The sequence below is a fragment of the Varanus komodoensis genome, unplaced genomic scaffold (genome assembly GCF_004798865.1).
Source record: "Varanus komodoensis strain SLA01 unplaced genomic scaffold, ASM479886v1 scaffold19, whole genome shotgun sequence".
Taxonomy (NCBI): domain Eukaryota; kingdom Metazoa; phylum Chordata; class Lepidosauria; order Squamata; family Varanidae; genus Varanus; species Varanus komodoensis.
Window position 1 is genome coordinate 20,596,831 of NW_025335550.1, and position 12,403 is coordinate 20,609,233.

Genomic DNA, 12,403 nt, shown 5'->3' on the forward strand with positions numbered 1-12,403 from the left:
TTGGCTGGGCAGCATTTTACATTAAGCAACCAGATTGGTGCAGGGAGGGATTTATCTGTGCACAATGTTGTCTAATGTTAGATTGGAGGCAAAAAGTGAATGAAATTCAGAGTTAAGACAAAGAGGGTTGCTTTTTGCATAAATGCATATATTGGCTATGAGTATACTCCCCTTTTAGTGACCTGAAAAGCCATAAAAAAGAGGGAATGTTTGGCCCCTTCAGAGTGAGGGTAACAATAATTTCTTTTGTTCTTAATAGTCTTTATGATGTCATCACATGAACAGAGCAGACAAAATGTCACTCAGTAATCCACAACTGACAGACTTTACTTCCCAGAAGGGAGGAAAATAACATTTATCACTGAAGTAGCTGCTGAGAGACAGCAATCAGCCAGTGAAAGAGGTGAGAATAGAGAGGAGATTTCAGGGAACACTAAGTCCCCCTGCTCTTAAAGCCTCTTTTCAGCACAGCTCAGTTCAAAATGTTCCAGCCTTCCACAGAATGCTCTCTCTCTTTCTGAGGTTTTTGTCTTCTCAAGCAGGCTCTGTATTATTTTCCCTCTTGACTTGAGAGAGGCAGTATCTGTCCTGTTATGTCAGGGACAAGAAAGCATTTTTGTGTACATAACAAGGCCAATAAATTAATGTATCTGAAAAGTGAAGCAACATAGACAAAAGAAAGTAGATTTCATGGTTTAGTGTGATATTTCTAAGGAATCAGTGCATTAAAAAAGATGTGAACAGTGCATGCTGCACAGGTATTCTTGGTCAATTAAGTTACTGGTGGCAAGAAAGTAAAACCAATATAAGGAAAAAATGGAAATGGATGATTATCTTTGTAAATTGTAATTCAGTCATTGTTTACTTTTCTGGAAAAGGCCCCATAAGGAAGTAGAAAAGGTTGCTAACTTGAGTGGTTAACCTACTGCATGATGAGGCATCGAGCTGAGCTTTAGCCAAGTTATCTTATTTTGCAATCATGCCTTGTTTTAAATGTTGTAATTTGATGTAGGAAGAGGAACACTTAAAGAGCTTACCTTAATTGCCAGCAGTGCTCTTTAGAATCTCACTGAAGGTGAAACTTATCAGAACAACAGCAAAATCTGGAGACCAGATTCAGATCAGAAGGACAAAGAATTCTGATTCCAGCTGGGCCTGGAGAAAGGTGTACCCAAATCAAGGCCTGGGGGATATAAAGAAATTCTAAGTACAATGAATTTGGAGCATATACTGCTCCAAGGCAGAGAGTCAAGTTACCAGTTTACATTGACTTACGTAGATATGCCCAAGCTTTCCTGTACTCCCTTCTCCCATTCAGAAAGTAAAAACCATGTTTTTAGGCAGTTCTTCAAGCTAAGTTCCAATCTTACAAGAACATCCTCTGGTTCATTCAAACTTTGCCATGAGTCACATCAGATGCAAGAAATGAGCCTCAGCATCAGTTACTCAGAACTGACCTGTTTGTAGTAGTAAATCTGTTGAATACATTTCCATAATATATCACATCAGGCAGTATATTCGGGACATACAAGGACATGATGATGCTGTGCAGTATTAAATAATAGATCGAAAACTCTGGATCATCAATTAGCATTCTATTTGGAGCTCTGTTTTCACCTCCACTGATTGCAATGACAAGTCTTTGACTCACCTGAGCTCAGTTTTTAAGCCTCCATCATGATCAGTGGAAATGTCATTTGCCCTAACCCTAACCCTGAGCACAATTCAGCCTCAATTGAAAGTATACACTGAGTTCTAGGAAATTTATGTGTGACCCTACAGACCCAGCTCCCATGGGTTGCTTTGATGCTGGCCCTTGCTGACCACGTCCAATTTGTGTTTCAAGGCTCAGTGTGTTTGCTTTATAGGATATTGAGCTGGAACCTCTGCTTGTTGAAAATGAATATGAAAACAACTCTTACTATGATAGATTTTTTTCAGCAGGCCGTTGTGAAGCCACTGAACCAGTGCTTGTGACATTGTAACACAGTATATTTTGAGCAAGACCTTGAATGTTTGAAAGCAACTGACCATGCAACTAGCAGTGACTTCGCTGTGACTTTACAAAATAATAGTCATTCATCTGTGGCTAAGCTACTCATTGCTTGGATATTGCCTCTTCATCAAAGAGCTGCTTGTATCCATTTTGATGTGAAGAGGACACTCCAGAAACCTTTTTGCTGATGCCATTTCCACACAGTCTCTTTGGAAAGTTCAAGGAATTCTAATTTCACACAGACACACACCACATTTTCTCTCCAGCAAACTCCAAAAGGTTTTTCAAAGCAACATATTAAAACTGTTTCAAACATGCTAACTTGACTGCTGATTTTCCCATGGAAGCTCTCACACAAATCTGGGTGCTTAGACTTAATGGTTAATCATTAAAGGCTTTTGCTCCTGGGATTCGAAAGGGTTGACAAGCTCCCTGAGCAATGGATGGTCACAGGATAATAGAAATGGCCTTATACTGGATCAAACCAGTAGTTCATTTATCCTGGTACTGTCTACAACACAGAGCACCCCTTCCCTGGATTATTTTATTTTATTTTAGTCTTTAAATCCCTGCATTCCTATCCATTGGCTATGCTGGCTGAGTCTGATGGGAGCTGACATCCAAACCAGCTGGAGGATATCAGGTTGGGAATCCGGCTCTACATTGATTGGTTCTTCAGGTCCCAGATCAGTGTCTTTCCTATCCTTGGGCTAGGGATTAAACCTGGGACCTGGAGTGGCAAGGTGCGTACTTCAATTCATATATACGTATTCCAACTAAGTGACTGTGCTTTTGCATTTCGGCTGTGCCACAGGGGTGCAAGTCTTCATTCATATATCTCCATACAATGTGAGCGTAACAGTGGGGGAGTTTCACGTGCACTGTGGTCTTAGTTTACTAACAGCATCATGGGATAGAGCTCTTGCAGTAGTGCTGGAGGTAGCGGAGCAACTATCTCTTGACTACAGGGGGTAGGGAAACTTTTTGGGTCTTTGGGCACTTTTGATAAATTGGTGTTCTGCAACAGTAGGGGTTTGGTTCCAATGGCCTTCATGTCCTCTTCCAACTCTATTAGTCTATGACTCTATGAGTCTATAAATGAATCCACAGACACTGTGAAAAATGCCTTCAGGGTAGGTGGGTGGGCAGGCTTGTCTCCTTCACACCCCACCAGCTCACAATTTCTGGCTGACTGAAAGAGGAGTAGTGACAATGGAAAGAAGTGTGTAGTACAAGTAGCATGATTGGGAAAGAGAGATAACTGCAGACGGGGACTGCAGCCAAGAAATTAAAAAATGCTTGCTCCTGGGGAGGAAAGCTATGGCAAATCTAGACAGCATACTAAAAAGCAGAGACATCACCCTGCCAACAAAAGTGCGTATAGTCAAGGCTATGGTTTTCCCAGTTGCAATGTTTGGCTGTGAAAGTTGGACCATAAGGAAGGCTGAGTGCTGAAGAATTGAAGCCTTTGAGTTGTGGTGCTGGAGGAGATTCCTGCGAGTCCCTTGGACCGCAAGGCGATCAAACCGGTCAGTCCAAGAGGAGATCAATCCTGACTGCTCTTTAGAAGACCAGATACTGAAGATGAAACTCAAATACTTTGGCCACCTAATGAGAAGGAAGGACTCCCTGGAGAAGAGCCAAATGCTGGGAACAATAGATGGCAAAAGAAGAAGGGGACGGCAGAGGATGAGGTGGCTAGTTGGAGTCACTAAAGCAGTTGGTGTGAGCTTAGGTGGACTCCGGGGGATGGTGGAGGACAGGAAGGCCTGGAGGAGTGTTGTTCATGGGGTTGCGAAGGGTCGGATGCACATTTGCAACTAGCAAAAAGGATGGGAAAGGGCATGGCAAGCATGTGAGGAGTGGTGGTGGTAGAGGCAGCAGCCATGGGTAAGACAAAGACACAGCAGTAGGGATAATGGTATCTGAGGTAGAGCAGGGTCTGGGACTCCCACTTGGGGGACATGTCAGGTACCCATGGGCATCATGTTGCCAGTTGGTTACTGCCAATCCCCCTCTGCGTAATATTAATATCTAGTATTGCATGGGGATATTTGGCAGAGCATCACATATCCAGGGGTACTTAGATATTTGCTGTCAATATAGCCATCAGAAGCAATAAAAGGGGAGCATTCTGGTAGATACTGTGCTGTTAGTTAAATATCAGAGAACAAAATCTCAGGTTCTATAAAGATACTTTTAGCCAGTTGGAAGGGGAAAAAATTCTTCTCCAGAAGCTTTCGTAGATAATTCTCCTTAGCAGAGCTTTAGAAGGGCTACTTGAACTCTAAAATATTCTCAGTCAAATGCTGCTAATGTTCTCCCAATGCCTAACTGCAGATGGGATGAAAAGAGAAAGATCTATTGAACAGAGGTGTGCGTAGCAGCTGTAGATGGGAATTGGCTGGTCTGCCACACAAAGTACACCATTTTCCCAAGATTTTGTGAGTTAGGATCAGGGGATCTCAAGCACCCACTTCTTGCTGAGTATTAATGTATTTAATCTTTCTGGAGAGCACATTTTAATTGCAATCAGAGGCAAGTTATGAAAATGGTTATTAGAAAAGAAAAAAGAGAAGAGAAGAGAAAAGAAAAGAAAAAAGAACCTCTGTGTGCCTCTTTCTACCAGAATTCCACATGGCTTGGATCCTAGTCTTGCGAATATTTCAGCTAGAGATGCTTCCCGTGGCTACTGCCAGTAATCCCTCTGACTTTAATTGAGAGTACTGCCTTTAGATACAATTCACTACAGAGACTGCTGTAGTGCCAGCACCATTCATTTCAGGTCTGTGACCCTGCTGAATTGAGATTGCACAGTAATAGTGCTGTGTGGACTGAGCCTTTGTTAAAAACTTAAAGAACAGGTGTAAAATTCTTGCAGGGCCTGGTAGAAGATGACCCATGTTATCAGAAAATCACAGGGACCTGAATGCGTTGTCTTCCATAAATGTCCAGTAAATAACTTGTGGCAGATTCCTTTATATCCTTGACTTCTTCCAAGGGCCTTAGTGTAATGCATGTGGGGATTATCTCCTCCATCTTTCAGTGGTCCTCTAGGGCGAAAGCCACCCGGGGATGGGCATGCTGAGAAGGGACTTGGAGTGGAAGAGCACAAAGTCCCAGGTTCAGTCTCCAGCATCTCCAGGTAGGGCCTTTGCTGCCAGCCTGTGTGGATAATTCCAAGGAAGCTGGTCCGAGGGTCCCACACAGTCTAAGGCAACTTCCTGTGCTATTCGGTCAGATCTCCCTATCCAAGGGCTGGCTCCATGCTTGAAAAGATCTCAGTTACATCCAGTCCCTAAGGATATTATCTCCTTGCATTGGCCTTTGGAAGGTAGCATTTCGATTTCTAACCATGCCTTGGAAAAATAGAAGTGGTTGCAGGACAAGTGGTGGCAGTAGGTGCTGCTCAGGGGTGCCACAGGGGGATGCTGAGCCTGCCTCAGTCCAAGCGCAGCATGCGGACCAAAATATGAGACTGGCTCTTGAGCATATTATATAGAAACTCAAGTGGTGGCCTCTTCCAATCCTCTGTCAGTCTGCAGTTCTAAGCAAACTGGCTCGGAAGTCCCACTGAAACAAATGATTAAGAAAAATGATTTGAGGACAGCTTGGATGTTGACAATATTTAGGTGGGAAAAGAAAATATGCAGATAGCAATTTATGCAAAACTGGCACGTAAGTTATGAGGAATGCACAGAGGAATGAAGGGGAAAAGGTTCTTGTTGGAAGGACTGGTGAAAATACATAAATTATATGAAGGAAGCAGAAACAATTATTTTGGGAGATGCTTATAGAAAAAATAAAGATTAAAAAAATAAAATAGGTCAGATTATTTGGGGGATAGATTGAGGGGATTATGCATAAATACGTATTAATATGGACATGTTCTACTTTGACTTTGCATGCATTATTTGAAAAGGTAATAAAATTATTTTTTTAAAAAAATCAACCAGTACACACTGAAGTTAACACAGACATGTAGCAACATAAACATTGTATTACTAGGTAAGATCAATATCCAGCTACTCAGCTATTATGACCAATACACAGCCAAATTTTGCAATTCACAAGAAGGGCCTCTTGGTTTTGTTCAGTGTAGTTGGTTCAGAGGTAAGTTCAGAAGTAAATCACATTTGAACTAGGAAGTTCCATGCGGCTACTAAGACCAAAGCCAGTGATTAAGGCTACATGTTAGCAGTGGTTTCTGGAGTCCTCAGGTAGAGCTGCCATCTCCAAACCTAATAAAAGATTTGATTGTCAAAGACTTCCCACGACACACATGCTTGGTTCAAACTTAACACTTGGTTCATGCATTCATGGGAATTAAGACTATGTGCTCCCTTTGCACTGTCTTTTCCACATTCATCCTGTCCACCAGACTCATCCAAACCTGAGAAACCTATAGCTCAGGCAAACCACAGTTTGTCGGAAAACCAGAATAAAAACCATGGTCTTCTAGTGGCCCTGAACTGAAATGAACATCCCTGTCTATATGACCTGCATTCATCAAATTTAGTGGGGGGGGCACATGAATATTGATGAGGCAGCAGCATCTTCATTTCTTGACTACGTTCAACTGCATTGAACATGCTTATTGCAAGATCTCACACAGTGCCTACAGTGACATAATTACAACTACCAATTTAAATATAACTCAGATCAGCAAATGGCTTTGCTGAGGCTTTAATACTTCCTAGAGATTTTTGTAACTAAACCATCCTGTTTCTTCAGGGTATGATTTATTTCACCATCAGTTTTACCACCCATAACACTGAGTTGCAGCCATGGAGTAGTTGCATTTTATTATATACTCAGAACCATTTGTTTACTGCAATAAGTCAAGATTCATTATCATTCAACAGGATTTTCAAATGTTTGAGGGGAAGTATCTAAAATATGTTTCTGCACATAATTGTTGCTTTCTTGTATATTTATATTAAACAGTAAAGCTTCTGATGCATTAAGCCAAGAGAAAATTGCTGACATTTTCGTTTGAAGTAATATGGTAATTTGTTTCTGTAAAGAAACTAAGGAAGCTCTCTCTTTCTCTCTGTCTCTCTGCATGTACGTGTGTGCATGTACTTACTTTTTCCTCTATCTTTCTCCCTATTACTTCTTATAGACCCAAGAAATGCATGTAATGAACCTTTTCTGAAATGTATTATGGGCAATCAGAGAAGAGTGGGAGCTGCTTAAAGGTATCATCTAGGACAAGTCTGGAGACTCTCCTGGGCATTGTTGATACCCCAGCTAGTATGTTTAATGGTCATGGATGATAGGACTTGGGGTCCACCCAATAATATTTGGAGGGCTGCAGGTTCCTCATGCCTGCTCTAAAGGTGCAGGCCTGTGGAGGGGCATTTTCATTGTGCCCCCCAGGTCCTTTGTTCAGCTTTGTTTCCTTATTTGACAGGGCTGGTGATAGCACAGGTGGGCTCACACACGTTTCCTCTTACGCATCACTGACCAGTGCTCAAGCCCTTGTACAATCTGGAGGTCACAGAGAAGAACACTGAACAATAGGGAAGAACAGTGTCTGGGCCCTGAAAGGTTGCATGGCTTCAATTCCCTAGCACACGGGTTGTGAACCAGTAGCTCACCAGCTGTCGCTGGACTACAACCTTGTTACCCCTGACTGCCTGGGGTTCATTTACTGATTTGATGTGTACCCCTCCTTCCTAGCACAAACAGCACTCAAACAGAATCCATCAGCTTGCTGAACTCCGGCAACAGCTGGAAAGCCATCGTTTTAATGAAAGGATGCTGGACAGTGGGACTTCAGGTTGCTTCAGTTATATTGCCAAAGTCTCACTGAGTTGAGTGGATCTGCTTAAAGGTACAGCTATGTCTGGATCTAGTACGGTAAAGTCTGCCAGTGGAGATAAATGGGAGTAGTTGGGCTTACTGTTGAGTGGATAGCTGAGTAGATAGCCCAAGTGCAGCACCCCAGGTTGGGAGTCAACCACTTGGAGGGAGGGGTTTGACCCCGTGGTTTATGCTGCATGGATTGTGTTGGGAAAATTCTGGTAGGAAAAGGTTGCTTATATGTGCCTTTGATATAAAATCAAACCTGTGCCCCTTTCTCAGAAAACAGCCGAACTCCAAGCCAGGTTACTGTTTAGTATTGCTGTTACTTGAAGAGACAGGAACTCGATGCTATATTCAGTTGTAAAGTTCCCTGCATTGAGGCTTTTATGCTGCTAATCTACTAGCAGCACCAACCTGACCTGTTTAATTCACATGCAAACCGATAGCCAAGACCAGGGGTGACCCATGATTACAGGAGATTGTGATGCCAAACAGTATTGTATTAAGTCTCCTCTGCAGTGCTTTCACATTCTTTTCACTGTGTTCCCCTTATTTCATCATCAGCTGCCCAGTCACTGGGCTCATATGACTCAATCTATAAAACACTCTGTATATGTTTTGGAAGTTTGTAGTTAATCATACCTCTACCCAACAGTGCCATTGTAAGGATGGTTACTCTGCGCGGGGGGGGGGGGGGTACCTGAGGGCTCAGTCTAATAATCTGCTGAGGTTCGTAATGAAATCCATCTCCTTGTGAATCTGAGCATACATTCTCCCAACTGGTATTTCAAGATTATTTGACAATTGTCACCTATAATTAGTCAATTGCATTTCTGTGCAATTTCAACCTCACCGATTCTGAAAAGAAAGGGAAAAACAGATACAGTCATAGAGTTGTATTTATCCCTGTCAGTACATGTATATGAAATACATATAGATGAAAAAGTAACTTTCTGGTAATTGTACATAAGCTTCAGCAAAAGTGGACCACAGAACCAAATAAGTATCCATTTCAGTCTAAGTATTCTAAGTGTTCAAATACTGAAAGCATTGTAAGGTCCTCAATCCACTGCATTATATGATGTAAGCAGTCATCCTTCTGTGTTATAATATCAGTCTTTTACCAGTCCAAAAGGGTGTGGAGAATATATTTATACTGACCATTCAGTAATTTCCGCGAACCAAGTAATTTAAAAGAAGTCATATATAAAGAAATGATACTGTTCCAGTACAATATTTAGTTGTATAGTGATCACTCCCCAAAACAAGCCACCACTGGACAGTTCCAAACATATGTTTGAAGAGACGTTAGCTGCATTGTGCCACCAGCACAGGAGCAGAAGTTGACAAACTCTTGCTTAAGAGATGCTCTGATGTCCAATAGGTATGAATCAAATACATGCATTCCAACATCCATTTTTAAAAATACATAGGCAGTTCCTCTTAAGTATTTTTCCATTATATCTTGCAGTTTTGTGCATGCTTGCCTCGAATTTATACATCATATGTGCACTTTCCACTATTGTGGGTATTTTGCACACACATTCCCCCTGTCCAATGAATGGCATCACCGAACTTGTAGATTTGGACACATGAACCCATCTCAGCTCCTTTACTGGCTGAAGAGGTATGAATTTGGAATACTGGTTCCAAAATCTTGAAAGAATGATTTTCTCACCAGTAACTAGTCAAGACCAAAACCCAAACAAAGACAGATCAGTGCAGCCTTAGCATGTATCACAATGTACAGAGTGACATCCATGCAAATGGGCATCTATTGCACCCTCATCCATGTCCTATGTGGAAAAACACTCACACGAGCATATATTTCTTGCCAGATCAAGGAACTTCCATCTTCTTCAAGAGTCACTTTTTCATATGAGAGCGAACGACGTTACAGAAAGTTCAGAAAGGAATTGCAACCTGCTTTCTCTCATTTGTTCAAGTGAGCATCTTGCACAGACCTTTCATCCCAATTTAGCAACTTGATGCACGGAACCCTCTGCCTAACTTCCAAATGCAACAGCTGCTTAATGGTGCAGATCAACACAAAACAATACCTATGGGTAAACTGGGATAAACAGTTATGCATTGTATGGCTGTGTGAGAAAGTTAAACAAAACATTCAGTAAAATATTATATCTACAATTAGATACAAATGTTTTCCCAAAGGCAGTGTTGTTGTTTTTAAACATGCAGGTTAACTGTAAGAGCATAAAGAGAGATCACATGCATCTTTACTTAGGAATAAATCTCAGTGAAGGTAATGCGGATTGCTCCCACATAAGTGTTCTTAGTCTTAATCTAAATGATCCTAATTCTGATGGCCTAGAAACTTCAGGAAAAACCTCTCAAAAACAAAGTATTTGACACAACGGCAGCATGCTTACATTCACGTTTACTCTGGATCAAGTAACACAAAAGTAAACTCCAAATTCCTGGTACTGTAGAATGGCTCATTTGGATTAGACATTTCACTTCGCTCACAAGCATATTGTGAAATAGACCGAGACAGCTCGTCTTTTGTTGCTTTTTTGCCATGCTAATTGCAAGTACAACTGGGGGCGGGCAGAGCATCCTATACTCTAATTAAGTTAGAAGGAAATACGCCACTGCTTATGCCAGCAGAATGGCTATGTACTCAGCTTGGAGGAAAGGGCAGGGAAAGACACACATTATAGGGAAAATATAGAAAAGAGTGGACGCAGCCACCATCTCTGGGGACACTGTCAGTGCCCACCCATAGGAAACTGTGCTGGCAACCATGCACAGATACTGCTCACACATGGGGAGAGCTAAGTTGCTCACAATGGAGGGGCGTACATGTTCCCAGCATGCCTGCTAGTGTTTCAGACAGCAGTGACTGAGGCATCCTGGCAGGCTGAGATTTGAAGCTCCTTGCGTTGCTCTCAAGCACATCAATAAAGGGACTGAGGGATAAATTCCCTTCTTGGCACTAGCATAGATCCCTGGGAAGGGTGCCTGCAGAAAGCAAACACAGCTTTCATGGAACAAAGGTTTAAGACTCAGCTGGAAGGAGCAGACCACTGAGCCAGACAGCAGAAGCTGAGACCATATTAAAGTGAGGGAGAATGATCCCTGCCTAGTGTTTGCTAACAACTCATGAACACCACATCTGGCAACTCAATGTTGAGAATGGGGCAGGTTCTGAATGGGGAAGACACACTCATGGGTTTGCCAGTTGAATGTCTCATCAGGTCTGCTGTGCTTTGACAGAGAGTGGAGTCGCAACAGAATATTACTTACAGCACAAGCTCTGTGCTAGGAGTACCTTGAACCTTTGCATAATTCTCGCTGAGCATGTCAGAGTGTGCACAACTGCACAGAATGAGTAGATCCGTAAGCCCAAGGAGGAACATCTGGGTGCTTCCCAGTCACTCTTGCTGGCCACGGGGAGGGCTTCTCTCCATCACACATCAGTCCACTAGAAATATACAGTTCCTGTTGCCTGATAAACGCTTGCAAACATCACTTTTCAATAGAAGCTGTCCAACCATCCAGCTGCAAGGCATTTAGCCTGGAGTTAGTGAAGGATGGCCAATCTGTCAAGTGATGCATCTCTGTGTGTGATTTGGTCCTTGTGGATTCCTGAACCATCCTTTTCTTTGTTTGTTGTGGGGGACGATGGTCACCTGTTCTCCTTGTCCTGTGCATTCAAATAAAAGGAAAACTTAGACAAGGGCTGAAAGAAACATGCCAGTGGACAAATGTCACACTGTGACCATGCAGTGGCCGTTTATTTAGCATGGAAAGAACCTTCCATCAACCTTCCCTTCTCCTTTTCCTTCCAGTTTGTTTTTCTGTTCAGTTCACTTGAGTCTGGTTCACTTAGCTTTGACATATGACTGAACAAAACTGCCAAGGGCACATAGTTGATGGATGACACAAATGATGACAGACTTATTTTCATTCCCATTCTAAATTCTTGTAAATAGGACATTTTTCTTCTGAAGTTCAGGGGATGGACTGCATGCACTTAAGCAAGAAAAGACTTAACTCCGTGTGACTGTGGAACAGAATGTTTTTGGACTATACATAGATTAGAATGGTGATATGAAACTAGTCCCATACATTATGGGGGAAATGGAGGCTTTTATGTACACTGCAGCTTGACCCTGTGTACATTTATTCAGGAGTAAGCCTTAGTGAGTTAAATAGAGTTTTGTTCCATCTTGAGTATACACGTGATCAAGCCAAAACAGCTCAATGCTCCACATGTCTTCTTTGCGTTTCCATTGAGTTCAGCAATTACTCCTAGATACATGTGCATAGGATTGTGGCTTCCCCTCCCTCCCCTCACAGGATTACTGTCTGTGACTCTAAGGATGGTGAATCTCAAGATCTGGATGTACAGCAGCTGACACTCAACACAAATTTTATTATTATTACAGCGCATTTATACATCACAGTTTTTCCTCTTGTGAGGAATCCAAGCCAGCTCCATGTTATCCTTACAACAAAACCCTATGAGCTAGATTAGGCCAAGAGTCAGTGACTGGCCCAAAGTGAGCTTCATGGATGAGTGAGGACTAGAACCCAGCTCTCCCAAGTTCCCAGTTCAAGAATCAGCCACCA